At 45.2% G+C, this 19,653-nt stretch overlaps 1 non-coding gene across 1 annotated transcript; it reads left to right on the top strand.

Annotated features, from left to right (window-relative positions):
* The first annotated feature begins 11,062 nt into the window (after nucleotides 1-11,062).
* Nucleotides 11,063-11,137, top strand: Trnat-ugu (transfer RNA threonine (anticodon UGU)). The gene has a single exon. It is a non-coding gene; the product is annotated as a tRNA-Thr (tRNA).
* The last annotated feature ends 8,516 nt before the right edge of the window (nucleotides 11,138-19,653 follow it).

Genomic DNA, 19,653 nt, shown 5'->3' with positions numbered 1-19,653 from the left:
TTCATTTAATTTTTATTGCTTTTATTCAATTTACATATTTTGCATTATATTAATTACAATAAACGTAAGTTACATCTGGTATGTTGTTATTGTGGTCTTTAGTCCGAAGACTGAGTTGATGCCAGCTCTCCATGCTACTCCATACTGGGCAAGCCTCATCATCTACGAATAACTCTTGCAACCTACATCCTTCTGAATCTGCGTACTGTATCCATATCGTGATCTCCCTCTACGATTTTTACCCTCCACACTTCCCTCCAATAGCAAATCGGTGATCCCTTCATGTCCCAGAATGTGTCCTATCAACTGCTCCCTTCTTCCAGTCAGGCGTGCCACAAATTTCTTTTTTCCCAATTCTGATTAGTATCTCCACGTTAGTTACATGATCCACCGATCTAATCTTCAGCATTCTTCTGCAGCACCTCATTTCAAAAGCGTTAAACCAAATTATAAAACATTTAGTAATTACCATGTCGCAGGAAAAGAAAAAAATCACAGTTCACATTCGTTCCTGAGTACAATAACAGAGACAAGTTACAATTTGAATGGGCATAGGTATAGTATTTGATGATGATGAGTATGTGTTTAACGTACTAAACCACGGGGTTTATGTCTAATTGTGAACTAAATGATAAAAATAACATCATCCGTCTAACCACTATTCTAATAATAAAATAGCGCCGGTTGGTTTTTTCTGTTACCTATATGAAGCACTCGACTGTGTGAATCATAGTATTCACCTAGATAAATTGAAAGCAGAAAGTTGTACTTAGTACTTCAACCATTATAGCCTAGGGACGACATTCTGACTGTGGAGGAATCACGTATGGGGATCTCCAACGTTCAGTCTTAGGTCCACTACTATTCCTCATATATGTAAATAATCTTCTACCTAACATACAACAAGCAGAACCAGTCAAGCTCGACATAAGCGAGCAGCCAATAGTGACTTGCCTTCTATGTCTTTTTTTTTTTTAATTTTGTGACTAAAGCTTTATCGCCTGATATTTATTTTATACGTGACATGCCAGTTTGAATGTTCTACTTCTGATGAAGGCACTCTTGGTAGTGCCGAAACCTAGCTCAAAAGACTTCATTATTACGACCGAGGGCTGTTATTTCTGTAATTTTATGGTTGAAATACTAATCATTTCTGCAGAACATACTAATGTACATGTCCTGTGAATATGAACGTCCTATATTTCAAGGTGTTCTGTTTTTTCTGAATGTGAGTGTAGCTATATCTACAGGGTGTTTCAAAAATGACCGGTATATTTGAAACGGCAATACAAACTAAACGAGCAGCGATAGAAATACACCGTTTGTTGCAATATGCTTGGGACAACAGTACATTTTCAGGCAGACAAACTTTCGAAATTACAGTAGTTACAATTTTCAACAACAGATGGCGCTGCGGTCTGGGAAACTCTATAGTACGATATTTTCCACATATCCACCATGCGTAGCAATAATATGGCGTAGTCTCTGAATGAAATTACCCGAAACCTTTGACAACGTGTCTGGCGGAATGGCTTCACATGCAGATGAAATGTACTGCTTCAGCTGTTCAATTGTTTCTGGATTCTGGCGGTACACCTGGTCTTTCAAGTGTCCCCACAGAAAGAAGTCACAGGGGTTCATGTCTGGCGAATAGGGAGGCCAATCCACGCCGCCTCCTGTATGTTTCGGATAGCCCAAAGCAATCACACGATCATCGAAATATTCATTCAGGAAATTAAAGACGTCGGCCGTGCGATGTGGCCGGGCACCATCTTGCATAAACCACGAGGTGTTCGCAGTGTCGTGGAGGAGGAGGAGATAAGTGTTTAACGTCCCGTCGACAACGAGGTCATTAGAGACGGAGCGCAAGCTCGGGTGAGGGAAGGATGGGGAAGGAAATAGGCCGTGCCCTTTTAAAGGAACCATCCCGGTATTTGCCTGAAGCGATTTAGGGAAATCACGGAAAACCTAAATCAGGATGGCCGGAGACGGGATTGAACCGTCGTCCTCCCGAATGCGAGTCCAGTGTGTTAACCACTGCGCCACCTCGCTCGGTACGCAGTGTCGTCTAAGGCAGTTTGTACCGCCACAAATTCACGAAGAATGTCCAGATAGCGTGATGCAGTAATCGTTTCGGATCTTAAAAATGGGCCAATGATTCCTTTGGAAGAAATGGCGGCCCAGACCAGTACTTTTTGAGGATGCAGGGACGATGGGACTGCAACATGGGGCTTTTCGGTTCCCCATATGCGCCAGTTCTGTTTATTGACGAAGCCGTCCAGGTAAAAATAAGCTTCGTCAGTAAACCAAATGCTGCCCACATGCATATCGCCGTCATCAATCCTGTGCACTATATCGTTAGCGAATGTCTCTCGTGCAGCAATGGTAGCGGCGCTGAGGGGTTGCCGCGTTTGAATTTTGTATGGATAGAGGTGTAAACTCTGGCGCATGAGATGATACGTGGACGTTGGCGTCATTTGGACCGCAGCTGCAACACGGTGAACGGAAACCCGAGGCCGCTGTTGGATCACCTGCTGCACTAGCTGCGCGTTGCCCTCTGTGGTTGCCGTACACGGTCGCCCTACCTTTCCAGCACGTTCATCCGTCACGTTCCCAGTCCGTTGAAATTTTTCAAACAGATCCTTTATTGTATCGCTTTTCGGTCCTTTGGTTACATTAAACCTCCGTTGAAAACTTCGTCTTGTTGCAACAACACTGTGTTCTAGGCGGTGGAATTCCAACACCAGAAAAATCCTCTGTTCTAAGGAATAAACCATGTTGTCTACAGCACACGTGCACGTTGTGAACAGCACACGCTTACAGCAGAAAGACGACGTACAGAATGGCGCATCCACAGACTGCGTTGTGTTCTATATCTTTCACATCACTTGCAGCGCCATCTGTTGTTGAAAATTGTAACTACTGTAATTTCGAAAGTTTGTCCGCCTGAAAATGTACTGTTGTCCCAAGCATATTGCAGCAAACGATGTATTTCTATCGCTGCTCGTTTAGTTTTTATTGCCGTTTCAAATATACCGGTCATTTTTGAAACACCCTGTATATTATAACACTTTCTCGGGGAACGTTAGATATAACTTCCCTTTCACTCGGTGATTTCCCGTCAGTTATTACGAAGGCGTCCTTTTTAACAAGAAATCACGAATCCAGTCGCACAATGGGAACGATACTCCATAGCACGAAATCTGATTTGAAGAAGCTTCTGAAGAATGGTGTTAAAACCCTTCTGGATATCTGGAATGGTGGAATCGGCTTGAGATCCCCTCTCGATAGCGCTCGTTACTTCGTCTGCATAAAGGGCCTATTGCGTTTGACAAGAACGGGATTTTGTGAAGCCGTACTGGTTGTGCCAGTAGACAGTTTTCGTCAAGGTATTTTACAGTGTTAGAACACGGTGTAAGATCCATATCTTACTGAAAACTGATGCCATTGATTTATGGGTCTATATTTCAGCCGAATAATTTTATTTCGTCTCTTGTGTATTGGCGTTCCCTGCGCAAATTTCCAGTCTTTCGACGAGAGAGCAGTTGTATATGACTGCTAAATAAGGAGCTATTTTACATTTACATTTAGACTGTCATTACCTCCCTTTTCTGTTCCAGTCGCGTATGGTTCGCGGGAAGAACGACTGTCTGAAAGCCTCCGTGCGCGCTCGAATCTCTCTAATTTTACATTCGTATCTCCTCGGGAGGTATAAGTAGGGGGAAGCAATATATTCGATACCTCATCCAGAAACGCACCCTCTCGAAACCTGGACAGCAAGCTACACCGCGATGCAGAGCACCTCTCTTGAAGAGTCTGCCACTTGAGTTTGCTATCACGGTTACCAAATAACCCTGTGACGAAACGCGCCGCTCTTCTTTGGATCTTCTCTATCTCCTCCGTCAACCCGATCTGGTACGAATCCCACGCTGATGAGCAATACTCAAGTATAGGTCGAACGAGTGTTTTGTGAGCCACCTCTTTTGTTGATGGACTACATTTTCTAAGCACTCTCCCAATGAATGTCAACCTGGTACCCGCCTTACCAACAATTAATTTTATATGATCATTCCGCTTCAAATAGTTCCGCACGCATACTCCCAGATATTTTACAGAAGTAACTGCTACCAGTGTTTGTTCCGCTATCATATAATCATACAATAAAGGATCTTTCTTTCTATGTATTCGCAATACATTACATTTGTCTATGTTAAGGGTCAGTTGCCACTCCCTGCACCAAGTGCCTATCCGCTGCAGATCTTCCTGCATTTCGCTACAATTTTCTAATGCTGCAACTTCTCTGTATACTACAGTTTCATCCGCGAAAAGCCGCATGGAACTTCCGACACTATCTACTACGTCATTTATATATATTGTGAAAAGCAGTGGTCCCATAACACTCCCCTGTGGCACGCCAGAGGTTACTTTAACGTCTGTAGACGTCTCTCCATTGATAACAATATGCTGTGTTCCGACGTGCATCGATGATACTTCCTATTTTAACCCACTAGGTTCTTTTATCATAATTTATGCGGGCCATTTCCGCGTCATACATTATTTCATTGATGTATCCTTTATTCGCCCTGAAAACGTGACGCAAATAAATTGTCATTTGCCCAAGTCCTTTGTGTCACGACAGTAGTCCATCGTCATTGCCATATGTGAAATACTCGCCAGTGCAATCCTACTGTTGTAGGTTGTAAATTCTACTATACAGATTTAAAAAGAAGAGATCCTGTGATAGGAACTTTGCATATGGACAAAGGGAAGATAGATTTGCTACTCCTAATGGAGCATACTCCGAACAGAAGCTAATTGATACACAGTCTGGACCGGAAGACCTGCCTTTATCAATTGACGTAAGTTGCTTCGCTACACCGACGGTTGTTGCTGTGGTCTTCAGTCTGAAGACTGATTTGATGCAGATCTCCATCCTACTTTATCCTGTGCAAGCTTCTCCATCTCCGAATAACTACTGAAACTTACATCCTTCTGAGGCTGCTTACCGTTTTCAGTTCTTGATCTCCCTCTACAATTTTTACTCCACACACTTCCCTTCAGTATTAATTTGGTCTTCCCTTAGCGCCTCAGAATGTGTGCTATCAACCGATCCCTTGTTCTAGTCTGGCTGTGCCACAAATTTCTTTTCTCCCCAATTCTATTCAACACCTTCTCATTAGTTACGTGATCTACCCATCTAATCTTCAGCATTGTTCTGTAGCATCATATTTCAAAGACTTCTATTCTCTTCTTGTCTAAACTGTTTATTGTCCACGTTTCACTTCCACACGTGGCTATTGATTACACTCTATAGAAATACTTTCAGGAAAGACTTGTTAACACTTAAATGTATATTCGATGTTAGCAAATGTCTCTTCTTTAGAAACGCTTCTCTTGCCGTTGCCAATCTGCGCGCCACATCATCTCTACTTCAGTCATCATCAGTTATTTTGCTGCACAAATAACAAAACTCATCTTCTAGTGTAAGTGTCTTGCTTCCTAATATAATTCCCTCAGCAAAACCTAATTTAATTTGACTATATTCCATTATCCTTGCTTTGCTTTTCTTGATGTTTATCTTATATCCACCTTTCAAGGCACTATACGTTCCGTTCAGGTTCCCTTCCAAATCCTTCAATGTCTCTAACACAATTACAATGTCATCAGCAAACCTCAAAGTTTTTATTTCTTCTCCTTGGGCTGAGATTCCTATTCCAAATTTTTTTTCAGCTTCCTTTGCTGTTTGTTCAGTGTACAGATTGGGTAACATCTGCGATAGGCAATAACCGTGCCTCACTCCCTTCTCAACCACTGCTTCCCTATCTCACCTCTCGACTCTTTTTACTGCCGTCTAGTTTCTGTGCAATTTACGAGTCTGACCACCCTTTCACTCCTTGCTACCTTCAGAATTCAAAGAGAGTATTCCCAACATTTTCGAAAGGTTTCTGTGAGTCTAGAAATGGTATAAACGTTGATTTGCCTTTCCATAACCTATCTTCTAAGATAAGTCGGTATTGCCTCCCGTGTTCCTCCATTTCTCAGGAATCCAAACTGATCTTCCCCGAGGCTGGCTTCTGTAAGTTTTTTCATTCTTCTGTTAGTATTTTGCAACAATGGCTTATTAAATTGATAGTTTGGTAATTATCACACCAATCAGCTCCTGCTTTCTTTGGAATTGGAATTTTACATTCTTCTTCAAGTCTGAGGGTATTTCGCCTATGTTATGCAGTTTGCACACCTGATGGAAGAGTTCTGTCATGGTTAGCCCTGCCAAGGCTATCAATAGTTCTTAGGGGATGTCGTCTACCCCTGGGGCGTTGTTTCAGTTGTGCGACTGGATTTGTGATTTCCTGTCATAAGGTCACAGTTCGTAGTAATAGACGGAAAGTCATCGAGTAAAACAGAAGTAATATCCGGCATTCCCCAAGGAAGTGTTATAGGCCCTCTATTGTTCCAGATCTATAACGACATAGGAGACAATCTGAGTAGCCGACTTAGATTGTTTGCAGATGATGCTGTCATTTACCGTCTTGTCAAGTCATCAGATGATCAAAACAAATTGCAAAATAACTTAGATAAGATATCTGTATGGTGCGAAAATTGGCAATTGACCCTGAATAAGGAAAAGTGTGAAGATAATCACATGAGTACTAAAAGAAATCCACTGAATTTCGATTACGCGATAAGTCACACAAATCTAAAGGCTGTAAATTCATCTAAATACTTAGGGATTAAAATTACAGATAACGTAAATTGGAACAATCACATAGACAATATTTTTTTAACTATATATATATATATATATATATATATATATATATATATATATATATATATATATATATATATGACGGTAGTATCTGTTCCCGAAAGAACTGTTACCGTGGATGACCATGCAGCTTTGCTAGAAATGAAATGATAATTAAATAGACACCCTAGCTGCAAGCAGGCGTTGATACACTTCATTGGGGACATGTTGAAAATGTGTGCCCCGACCGGGACTCGAACCCGGGATCTCCTGCTTGTATGGCAGACAGTCTATCCATCCTTTTTTTTTTCCGCTTGCCACTTTTTTTTTCTTTTTGTTTTTACTTACTTTTTTTGTTTTTTTGTTTTTTTATTTTTTTATTTTTTTTCTCTTTCTTTTTTTTACTTTTTTATTTTTTATTTTTTTATTTTTTTTTACTCGAATGTCAGGCTTACCACCTTTTCTGACATACATTTTGTGGTACTATCGCATAAATGGTGTCTACAAAGTCCCTATGTTGACAAATAGTGGCTAATGAGAAAATTAATTAATCAACGAAATGAATAAAACTGAAAATGCCCAAATGAAAGACAGGAAGACATTGCGGATAGTACAAATACAAAAGAAACATGCGCCAGTAGCAATGAAATGAAATTCGTGTCGGGGGTGACATCTGCTCACGACCCGACGTTCGATAAAGCAAGAGAGCCATCTCTCGACTCGTTCTCCAGACGTTGATGTAAGACTGGGTCGTCTTCTCGAAGTTAACTAAGGGTCCGTAAGTGTGATCGACGTCTATCTCGGCTTCTTCGTCTATCTCATCTCTCACCCGTCACACCCCATCTGGCCGGCGGGTCGGTAAATGTAAGTCGCAAGTAATTAGCGAAGTCTTGCCTATATTTCGTACGCTGTTGCAGCTTCGTGTGTCCATCCAGGAGAAAATGCCAAAAATCGATTTTGTCCTTTTCCGATTCGTTATATACGTAGCCCACCACCATTCCCCGCACCCATGTCACCGCATTGGTTTTTTGGACAGGGAAATAAGATTCTTGGGGGAAAAAAAGTGTGTCTGATGAAATTGTGTGAGGGGCGGAGCGTAACAGGAACGCCAATATCTGTTGTGCCAAGTGCCACACTGGAGCCGTCCCACTACATACTAAACGATGTTCATCAGTGTCCACTGTTGCGCAGCCTAAACATAGTGGAGTGTCTGCCAAATGAATCGCGTGCCGCCGTTGATTCGTTGCGTACTTCCTATTTATCACCACATACCATGTTGAGCGTACCGACGTTGGGAGGTAAACGTTCCGTACAACGCGCCATATCTGTCGCCAGTTCTTGTCTGGGTACTTCTTTTCCAGGGTATTCCTGGGGCACCGGCGCAGTAAGAGTTGGTATACGTCTCGCGTCGTCGGTAGTCGTGTTGTTGGGAAGGAATCTCTGACATAGCTAAGCTCCAAAAAAAGGACTTGAAATGTGACAGCTTCTGTGAAATATGGCCCACATTGACTGGGGGCAGCATTGAAGTGGGCGCTAGTACATCGGCCAACGCACCCGAGATATTGCGAAATTGACCGCGCCACTGTCGGAAAATCGTACTTACGAATAACGCCCGTGCCTTTTCATACACGTTCACTAGACCAAGTCCACCCTCTCCAGGTGGTAGCGTAAGCGTTGTGTATCGGATCTTAAACAGGTGTCCCACACTCACGTAGGTTCCGAAAGTTGCTTGTATCCGTGATGCCATTGTGCGCGTTAAAGGCAGGACATGCGCTACGTGAGTGAGTCTCGGTGCTAGGTATACGTTAACATAGGTCACCCTCTGAATCATATCCAACGCTCTTAATTTCTGTAACAGCACCATTGTCCGCATCAGCTTCAATATGCGTCGGTAGTTATCCGCTGCTGTCCGCTGCACATCCGTGTGGAACGTAATACCTAGGCATTTGATGGTCTGAACTAAGATGAGCGGGCCTTCCTCCCCCGGTTGTAATCCTCGACCGACGTTCATGCAGCGTGATTTTTGTAGATTAAGCACGCTTCCTGCCGCCATCCCATATCGCTGTATCCATGCCAACGCCGTACGTACTTCTTCGCCTGTCCGTGCCACCAGCATCACATCGTCAGCATAAGCGCGGCAATGAAAGGTCAGTTGTGGCAACGGCACTCCCTCCAACCGTCTTCGGAGACCATATAGACAGGGTTCCAATGCCATTGCATACAAAAATATCGAAAGGGGGCAACCTTGACGAACTGACCTTGAAATAACAATGTAGTCAGTGCCCCGCCCATTCACCGAGACCTTTGATCGTACGCCGTGTAACAGTCGCATGATCACTAGGATGAAGGCCTGCGGGATTCCCAATCTGCCCATCACCGCATGCAAAAAGGTATGATCCACTCTGTCGAACGCATGATCGAAGTCAATAGCGACGAGTGCCCCACGCACTCGGCATGCCGCTGCTAATGCGATGATATCTCGGTAGTCACCGAGCGTCGTATGTACGTTACTCTTGCCGCCGAGGCAAGTTTGATCTCTGAGGAGTCTATCAGAAAGTGTAGACCGCAGGCGAGCCCCAAGGATGCGCGCGAAAATCTTATAGTCGCAGTTCAAGAGAGTGAGTGGTCTATAATCTCCTGGATTTCTGCCACCGCGTGGTTTGGGTATTGGGATGATGATACCCTCCGTGAATTCGACAGGTATCTCAGTCTGCGGTAACAGGAGTTCGTTGTACATCTGAATCCAGGTCCGTCCCATGAGGTATGCAAAGGCGCGGTAAAATTCAATTGGGAAGCCGTCCTGTCCTGGGGACTTGTTCGGTGCCCCCCTGGCAATTGCGTCTGTCAGCTCGTCCTCTGTTATCGCTGTGATGAAAGTCTCTGCATCCAGTGGTGGTCCTCTATCTGGCATTTCCGAGATGACATCATGTAGTGTCTCGTGGTTCACATCTACAGGTCCATATAGCTGGCGGAAATAGTCGGTAAACACATGCGCAATATCACGCTGGTGCACAACTTGCTGGCCAGTTTCAGAGATTAGTTCCCTCATCAATGTCCTGCGTCGTCGTTGGCGTTCACGTACCACGTGGTGCATGGAGGGGGTTTCGGCAGCAACTGTGTCCGCCAATCTCGCCCGGACCATTATACCTTCCATTCTTAGTCTCGTCAGCTGTAATAACTTGGCTTTTATCCTGCGCATGGCCGTGTGCCTTTCCGGCGATGGTTGTTGGGTCATCAGCTCCCTCAGGGCCGTAAAATAAAAATCAGCCGTCGTGCGGTTCCACTGCGATTTGTCCTGCCCGTATCGTATCAACGTTCTCCGTAACGTTGGTTTTGCGCATTTAATCCACCACTGGAGAACCGAGGTGTAGGCTCGTTGTCGGCGAACGCAGGTCTCCCAGGCCGCCTCTATCGACCGGTGACATTCAGTGTCACGTAGAAGTGCACAATTCATTTTCCAGTGACCTTTACTCCGCCATATCTTCTGACGCGTTAGTGAAATCGTACAAACGTACGCCATATGATCCGTAAAAGCCGCTGGCCAGATTTCGGCATCCAGTATCGCCGTCCGTAGTGCTCGTGTCACATACACCCTATCAAGTCTACTCGCCGAGTGTCCCGTGACAAACGTATAACCCGGTCTGTCACCATGCTGCAGTTCCCAGGTATCCAGAAGCGCCATTTCGGTAATCAACGCACGCAGTTCCATGCATGGCACATAATGAGGTACTTGGTCCTTTTTGTCGACGACACAATTAAAGTCGCCGCCCACTATATAGTTATCAAAGCGTCCAGCGAACAACGGTGCTATCTCTTCGGTGTAAAAAGTCGCCCTTTCTCTTCGTTTTGTGGAGCCAGATGGTGCGTATAAATTGATGAAACGAACGCCGTCGACAGTGATCGCTATGCCGCGTGCCGAAGGGAGAGACCTGACGTCCTCCACTCCTATTCCTTCCCTGGTGAGAATGGCCATACCATCCATCTGAGCCACCGCGGGCACAGAGGATAGTGCGTCTGCAGGGACTTATCCCTTCCACGCTACCCGTGAGATCCACATTCCCAACATGTCCACAACACTACATTCGTAGTGCGCCTAATAGATGTTTGCCCATCATACTCATTACTCGTGTGCGAACGCACACGCTATGCCCGAACTCGTACGGGACTTGGTAGATTAATCTGCCACGAGTAATGAGTATGATGGGCGAACATCTATTAGGCGCACTACGAATGTAGTGTTGTGGACATGTTGGGAATGTGGATCTCACGGGGAGCGTGCAAGGGATAAGTCCCTGCAGACGCACTATCCTCTGTGCCCGCGGTGGCTCAGATGGATAGAGCGTCTGCCATGTAAGCAGGAGATCCCGGGTTCGAGTCCCGGTCGGGGCACACATTTTCAACATGTCCCCAATGAAGTGTATCAACGCCTGCTTGCAGCTAGGGTGTCTATTTAATTATCATTTCATAGACAATATTGTGGGTAGAGCAAACCAAAACATGCGAATCATTGGCAGAACACTTAGAAGGTGCAACAGCTCTACTAAAGAGACTCCTTACACCATGCTTGTCCACCCTATTCTGGAGTATTGCTGTGCGGTGTGGGATCCGCATCAGGTGGGACTGACGGGTGACATCGAAGAAGCACAAAGAAGGGCAGCTCGTTTTGTATTGCCGCGAAACAGGTGAGATAGTGTCACAGACATGATACGTGAATTGGAGTGGCAATCATTAAAACAAAGGCGTTTTTCGTTGCGACGGGATCTTCTCATGAAATTTCAATCACCAGTTTTCTCCTTCGATTGCGAAAACATTCTGTTGGCACCCACCTACATAGGGAGAAATGATCATCACGATAAAATAAGAGAAATCGTGGCTCGCACAGAAATATTTAAGTGCTCGTTTTTCCCGCGTGCCGTTCGAGAGTGGAGCGGTAGAGAGACAACTTGGAGGTGGTTCATTGAACCCTCTGCCAGGCACTTTATTGTGAATAGCAGAGTAATCACGTAGATGTAGATGTAGGTCGTTGAGTGTTCTGACAAGTTCTTCTCGGAGGATCATATATCCCATCTCATCTTCATCAACATCGTCTTTCGTTTCTGTAATATTTCCTTTCTCTCCCTTGTATAGACCCTCTATATACCCCTTCAGCCTTTCAGCTTGTCCCGAGGGTATCTACTTCTAAATTACTCATGTTGCTAGCTGTTCTGATACTAAATATTAGTGGTAGAAGAAACAAGATAAGAGACAAAAGAGAAACATGTGGTGAAAACAATCAACTATTAACCTGTGTAACATGTCACTTACAGTGACGTTTCATTTGATGGCACGTTTGTTTACAGTCACAGAATCGAATGCCTCGAATTCGTGACCCAAAGAAAGGAAGACGATACCCAGCCGCATGGCGTTGGGTGGTGTGCTGTCGCGTGTTGTCTGGAGGCGCTAGGAGAATGCATTAGCGCGACCCACAACGTCCGCCTGCTGAACCAACATGAAATGTGAGTTGGCCCTGCTGCTCTGCGAGTGTCAACACTCGCGCCTGGCATCGACCCTAGCACGGTCGAATACGAGCGCGGTGCGTTCCCTGGCGTTCCGACGGCCGGTCCTGTAGCATACGTGTTGGCAGCAGAAAGGGGCGCACCGTCTCTGCCAGACATGACAGCCAGAATTTGTCGCAAGGCTATCAATATAGCTCTGCAACACATCTCCAAAACGAGGTCTCGTACCGAACAGCAGAATTTCTGCTGATTCTCTCATCCCTTCCGTAACACGACGCTAAGAGGATAGTCTAGGTTCGACTATATTGAATTTCCTTGAGAAAGAAAGCTTGTTTCCACAAATCAGCATAGATTTAGAAAGCTCCGCTCAAGAAACTCATATTGCCCTTTTCTCACGTGATGTCCTGCGAACCATGGGTGATGCTTCGACCATAAATATAATAGACTGTCCCTGACGTCATTTTCGTGGCTCCAACATCTCTGGGCTGAAGTCACGTGAATTTTGGCAAAACATGGTTGTTTCGTGTTGCGCTTATGGCTGTACTCAGCGTTTTGTCGGGGAAAATGGCATTACATTTCACGTGTAAGTGTTTCTATGATAGTGCAGATGCGTTTATTTAAATCTGCTGACGTGACTTTTATATGTTTTTTACACTTGAAATAGAGTATCACGTAAATTAAAGTGTTGAAAGTGATGCCTGTAAAGTTAGACTCATATTACACTTTGGAAAGTATCTGTGATAAATTACAGAAGTAAGTATAACTGTTTCTCGTTCCTACTCATAGGTTCTCTAAGGATGAAAACCGAAGGCAGCTTTGGATACAGGCCCTGCAACGGAAAAACTTTACGCCATCTGCACATACGCGTCTTTTTGTATATACAAGTGAGATTATAATACGGTAAGAGCACCTATAGTCGACACATGAAGAGAATTTTTTTCTAACTTCTAATACTATTAAATAAATGTAGGCTCCAAAATTATTTTCTGAAACTTCAAAGTCTCACCTTTCATCTAAAATATCATTTTTTTTTCAAACTGATAGTTTAAACTTTTGTAAAAATAGTAGGAACTGAACCTTTGAAGTGTACCTAAAACTGATACTCTAATATGGACCTGCTCCTAAAGTCGACAATTTTGGCACCTATAGTTGACATATTTCCCATATCCCATTTTCTTTTATAAGTGACTAGAGCTCAAAAAGCGGCGAATTCAATGTTTAAAGTTTTGACACGAGCCCACTCTTACTGTTTAAAAGAATTTTAACGACATTTTACTTTAATTGATAGTTTATAGTAATTTCGTCCCGCTGCCCACCAGAGGGGCGTTCGATGTATTTGTTAGATTTTATAAATGGTACTGTGAACAAACCCAGGTCAAATGTAGTTCTGACATAATTTTTCGCAAATAAAAAAGTAATTTTTGTTGGAAGCGTTTGGCAGTCAATTGAGAAATGTGGGTAAAATACGATACAAACACAGGATGGCTGACAGCTGATTTGAAATCCCGCCACGTTTTGCCAACAGTCACGTGGTTTATGTTGGAGCCACACCAGCCCTATAGCTTCTGCACAGTAAGGCCAGTCTACTAGTATCTATGGTCGAAGGGGTGATGCGAAACAGGCAAAGTCCTAGAGTCCTTATTCCTACACCTCCAGAAAGTTTTCACACAGAGCCCCACTCCAGACAGTTAACGAAGGTCCAGGGATACGGAATAGGTTGTCAGAATTGCAAAGTATAAGATACTTGATCTGGCGAACATCCACAAATGGTTCAAATGGCTCTGAGCACTATGGGACTCAACTTCTGAGGTCATTAGTCCCCTAGAACTTAGAACTAGTTAAACCTAACCAACCTAAGGACATCACACACATCCATGCCCAACGCAGCATTCGAACCTGCGACCGTAGTGGTCTCGCGGTTCCAGACTGCAGCGCCTAGAACCGCTCGATCACTTTGGCCGGCGAACATCCACAATTGATTAACATATTTATACGAGGGTTGACTGAAAAGTAATGCCTCCACCTTCGTAACTCTTCAACAGTTGGCAGCAATGGTATGCGGCAGGTATTGGCTTGTTCTGTAGCCTCTTCTCTACAGCTCCAGTTGGCGGGAAGCCTTAGCATTGAACGGTTGTGTTGTTACAGTCTAAAGTATGGAATCCTGCGCAGACGGTCGGTCAATGCGATTTAAGCAACGTGCAGTCATTGAATTCTTGACAACAGAAGGAGTCACCCCAAAGGAGGTTCATCAGAGAATGAAAGCAGTTTATGGTGACTGTGTTGATGTGAGTACTGTGCATCGTTGGGCGAGTAAGTTTAAAGATGTTGAGGCGGGAACATCTGACCTGCGTGACAAACAAAGAGTTGGACGTCCTGTGACAGCAGCTACCGAGTTTTACAAGCAAAATGTTGACAGATGGATTCAGGAGATTGTCGTATCAGAATCGGCATTTCACAAGAATGTGTGGGTCACATTATTGCTTTGCTTGGCTATCGGAAGATCTGTGCACGATGTGTACCCCGGATGCTGACTGCTGAAATGGAAGTGTACAGACTTGAAAATTGCCGGGAACTCCTCTCGCATTACGAGAATGAAGGTGACGCCTTTCTCCATTCAATTGTGATAGGAGACGAAACGTGGGTACACCATTACGACCCGGAGACTGTGAGACTGTTGTTGCGCAAACAGAGTGTCGACTTCTTCCGTGACGGCTTCAGAAAACTTGTTCATCGTTGGCAGAAATGTATCCAATTGGCTGGTGGTTAAGTGGTAAAGTGAATATTGGTAATTTAAGATCACATTCTAAGGATTACTTCTGCGTTTGATATATTACAGTTTTCCCATCCAAACCCAATTAAAGAAGGAGGAGGCATTACTTTTCATTCAAACCCCTTGGAATAAAAAATCCGCCTCAGTTGCCAGTAATTTCTTAATTTATTGCACTACCGGTTATGAAGCTAAAGCTTCATCTTCAGGTCTCTTCTGTGACGTCCTGTCCAGTCGGGTGCTACGGTTGCTGACTTACTCTCCCATGCGCGAGTTTCACGTGAGCGACGGAATCTTCTCACGAAATTCCAATCACCAACTTTCTCCTCCGAATGCGAAAATATTTTGTTGACACCGATCTACATAGGGAGGAAAAGATAAAGCAAGGGAAATCAGAGCCCGTACGGAAAGATATAGGTGTTCATTCTTTCCGCGCGCTATACGAGATTGGAATAATAGAGAATTGTGAAGGTGGTTCGATGAACACTCTGCCAGGCACTTAAATGTGATTTGCAGGGTATCCATGTAGATGTTGATGTAGACGTGCAAGATTAAAACAAATGGCTCTGAGCACTATGGGACTCAACTTCTGAGGTCATCAGTCCCCTAAACTTAGAACTACTTAAACCTAACTAACCTAAGGACATCACACACATCCATGCCCGAGGCAGGATTCGAACCGGCGACCGTAGCGGTAGCGCAGTTCCAGACCGTAGCGCCTAGAACCGCTCGGCCACCCCGGCCGGCGATGTAGAAGATTACACTATTAAATTTCCAGTTTATTTGGAGGTATACAGGATGCGAAATTTACTACATAAAAATGACGCCTCAGGCAGCAACAGTGAATCTAACCCAACTGGGCATCGATTCGAGCTCAGTTTGGATGACAGATACGGGTACTTCATTCCATGCTACTTCAATTATAATCCAGAGTCCATTAATCATAGTAGCACGTGAATGGTGGTTTATCAGTCTCATCCGTGAGCAGACCTTTTTCATTGGGTGCGAGATCTGGACGATGTGCCGACCAGGGCAACAGTCAAACACCCTCCGTATCGAAATATGTCAGGAAAGCACGGGTAAAACGTGGTCTTGAGTTATCTTGTTGAAAGATATGTGTTATCTTGTTGAAAGATAACGTTGGATAGACCTCAAAGACAGGTTACTGCCACCTGCCTTAAAACTTTGGTTGCCTGCTGTCTAAATTACCAGCTATGCTAACCGGAGATGATCGTGTTGTGTACCCACTGGCTCTCCAAAGTATTATGCCAGGTGCTGGACCGATATGATGACAATACAATTTCCAGATCAGACGGATACGCCCATTGTGGTCATCTACACAGAGGCATCATTTGACTGAGAAGAAGACGTGCTGCCACTCCCATGTCCAGAGGTCTATGTAAATTGCCCTCAAGATGACCTCATCGCGGGTTGAAACCGGTTGGTGACAAAATAAATAACGTGAGTGTGACTGTCATTTTGGCTGATTGATTCCAGGAGGATAACTGTCCGTGTCACAAGGTCAGAATCTTGCTACAATAGTTTAAAAAGCGTGACAGTGAACTCACGTTGATGGTTTGGCCACCAAATTCAGCTTATCTGAATCCGATGAAATCCAACTGGGACTCCCGTAAATTACGGGAAGTGTGTGACCTAGGGTAGGCAACTAGTGCAAAAAACCTCTGGAAACTATCAAGTACTTGCCGAATCCGTAGCATGCACAATCTCTCCTGAATTGCGTTCCAGAAGTGGACCAACACGCTTTTAAGTAGTTGGTCATCATGTTTTGGCTCATGTATTTGCTCTTACTACATACAGGGTGAAAAGTATTTAAAGCGACAAACTCTGGGAGGTTGTAGGGGACATCAGAACAAATATTTTTTCCTAATATCATTTTTTCCTATGAGCATTATTTAAACCGGTAGAGGAAGATTTCCCTGGCGGCAAATAAATTAAACCAGCAAACACTTTTCCATTTTTATGACCAAGAGACAACACATTAACACAACCCAATTTCAATTACAGTAGATTTTCAAAAATGCCTCCATTGACACGTAAACAAAGGTTACACCGTCGGATCATGTTCTGACTGACACGGGCAAAAACTCCAGGACTATTCTGAATTGTTCCTGCTGCTGCTGCTATCCGGGCAACTAGATCCTCTTCTGATGCAACAGGAGTTGCGCATCTCTCCCCACACAAAAAAATCCAGAGGGGACATATCTGGGGATCGAGCAGGCCATGGTACAGGACCACCTCCACCAATCCACGTTTCTAGGAACCGTCGGTCCAGGAATCGACACAAACGACGACTGAAATGTGCCGGCGCCCCGTCACGTTGGAACCACATGCGATGTCTTGTAGGGAGCGGGACACCTTCCAGCAATTCTGGCAATGCTCTGGCGAGAAAATTGTAATAGTGTCTGCCATTCAATGGCCTAGGTAGCAGATACGGCCCAATTAAACAATCCCCAACAACACCGACCCACACATTAACGAAGAACCGCACTTGATGGGCGCTAGTAACTGTGGCATGTGGGTTATCCTGACTCCAAACACGCGAATTGGCTCTGAGCACTATGGGACTCAACTTCTGAGATCATTAGTCCCCTAGAACTTAGAACTACTTAAACCTAACTAACCTAAGGACATCACACACATCCATGCCCGGGGCAGGATTTGAACCTGCAACCGTAGCGGTCGCGCGGTTTCAGACTGTAGCGCCTATAACCGCTCGGCTACTTCGGCCGGCGGTGGATAATCAACTGGTTCCATGTTGTGGACACGTTGTAAGTAAAATGGACGTAACAACTGCTCTCGAAGGACTGTTCTTACATTCGTCTGATTCGTCCCCATGTTACGTGCAATTGCTCGAGTGCTGTTTGAAGGATCCCGCTCCACATGCTGCAAGACAGCTTCCTCAAATTGCAGCTTTTTTACCGTGCGACGGCGTCCCTGTCTAGGTATTCTGCTAAATGACCCGGTCTCACGCAGACGTTGGTACACAGCAGCAAAGGTCGTATAATGCGGGATACGGTGATTAGAATATTGTTGTTGATAAACCCGCTGTGCAGCTCGTCCGTTGTGGTGCGCTAAGTAGTACGCACCAAACATATCATTGGACTTAACATCTGAGGGCATCAGTCCCCTAGAAGTTAGAACTACTTAAACCTAACAACCCTAAGGACATCACACACATCCATGCCCGAGGCAGGATTCAAATCTGCGACCGTAGTGGTCTCGCGGTTCCAGACTGAAGCGCCTAGAACCGCTCGGCCACACCGGCCGGCCCAGGTGTATCGCTCCATTAGTAAACAGAGACAATGCACTAGTACACTGGTGGACAGCAGTTGCCTACAACTGAAGAGCGTAACACGGCCTCTAACAACTGACGAGCGTAATACGGCCTCCACCGGTTTAAATAATCCTCAGAGGAAAAAATGACATTAGGGAAAAATATTTGTTTTGATGCCCCCTACAACCTCCGAGAGTTTGTCGGTTTAAATACTTTTCACCCTGTATTTTATCTAGGCGCGCAGTCCGGAACCGCGCGACTGCTACGGTCGCAGGTTCGAATCCTGCCTCGGGCATGGATGTGTGTGATGTCCTTAGGTTAGTAAGGTTTAAGTAGTTCTAAGTTCTAGGGGACTGATGACCAAAGATGTTAAGTCCCATAGTGCTCAGAGCCATTTTTTTGTATTTTAATGTTGTTTAAGCCATGGGATAGTTATTACAATGTAATGTTCTCCGTAATATATGGACATATAAGCAAGGGACTCCATTATAGTAGCTAACACCGCACCAAACGACGCCGAAGCGGCAGTCCGATGGCCGTTCGTTACCCGCCATTGCGCCCCCTGCCGGCAGACTATAAACTAACCGATTTCTTCCATTACGGCGCGGCCGCGCCCTTGGCCTGGTGTACTTGTTAGCCGGCGATATAATTGGACAGCGGCGGCGCCGATCCGCTGAGCTGACAGCCGGGCGGGCAGTTAGCGCATCTGCCGCGGCGGCTGTAGCCCCGACCCGCGACTACCTGGCGCTCGCGTAACGAGCGGCCGTCCGTCGGCAGGCGGACAGGCGGGGCGCAGCGGCCGACGTAACCGGACCGCCGCTGTGTGCCGCCAGCGGCCGCGTTATGCTCGTTATCGATTCCGCGGGCGGCGCGCTCCTTTGTGCTGGCTGCTCGCGACGGATTGGCGCTCGCGATATTCGAGAAGCTCCCGTAAATGCCGATGCGGGCCCACTGCCGCCCTGCGTCCCCGTGCCGACGCTGCGAGACCCTTCCGCGACCTCGCTCGCGATAGCACTACGCAGCTTTCACTGAAACAAGTGTCTCATACATTACGGTCACTAAAAATATGTTGTTGTTGTGGTCTTCAGTCCAGAGACATGTTTGATGTAGCTCTCCATGCTACTCTATCCTGCGCAAGCTTCTTCGTCTCCCAGTACCTACTGCAACCTACATCCTTCAAAATTCAAATGGCTCTTAGCACTATGGGACTTACCTTCTGACGTCATCAGTCCTCTAGAACTTAGAACTACTTAAACGTAACTAACCTAAGGCATCACACACATCCATGCCCCAGGCAGGATTCGAACCTGCGACCGTAGCAGTCGCGCGATTCCACACTGTAGCGCCT

The sequence above is a fragment of the Schistocerca nitens genome, chromosome 4, assembly GCF_023898315.1.
Source record: "Schistocerca nitens isolate TAMUIC-IGC-003100 chromosome 4, iqSchNite1.1, whole genome shotgun sequence".
Taxonomy (NCBI): Eukaryota; Metazoa; Arthropoda; class Insecta; order Orthoptera; family Acrididae; genus Schistocerca; species Schistocerca nitens.
Note: the sequence above shows the minus strand (reverse complement) of the source record. Positions and strands in the feature narration are given on the sequence as shown.